Genomic DNA, 278 nt, shown 5'->3' on the forward strand with positions numbered 1-278 from the left:
GGAGAGACCGCGGCCCGGCAGCCCCGCGCCTCTCGCAAGTTGGTTCCCAAGTTCCGGCAAGTGCGGCCGGGCCCCGCCGGGCCCCCGCCCCGTCCAGCCCCGGGCGGGAAAAACCCGGCGCTGCCCTCCCTGCCCCCGCGCCCGGCTCGGAACAATGGAGCTCGGCGACGCCCGCCCGGGCGGGGAGGCAACGGGGGCTGGGGGGGAGCGACCCCCACGAGGGACGCCCCCCGGGGCCGCGGGGGCATGAAGGCTCTGGAGCGCCGGGGCTGCAGAAG

The sequence above is a fragment of the Alligator sinensis genome, unplaced genomic scaffold, assembly GCF_000455745.1.
Source record: "Alligator sinensis unplaced genomic scaffold, ASM45574v1 scaffold1354_1, whole genome shotgun sequence".
In the NCBI taxonomy this organism is placed as follows: Eukaryota; Metazoa; Chordata; order Crocodylia; family Alligatoridae; genus Alligator; species Alligator sinensis.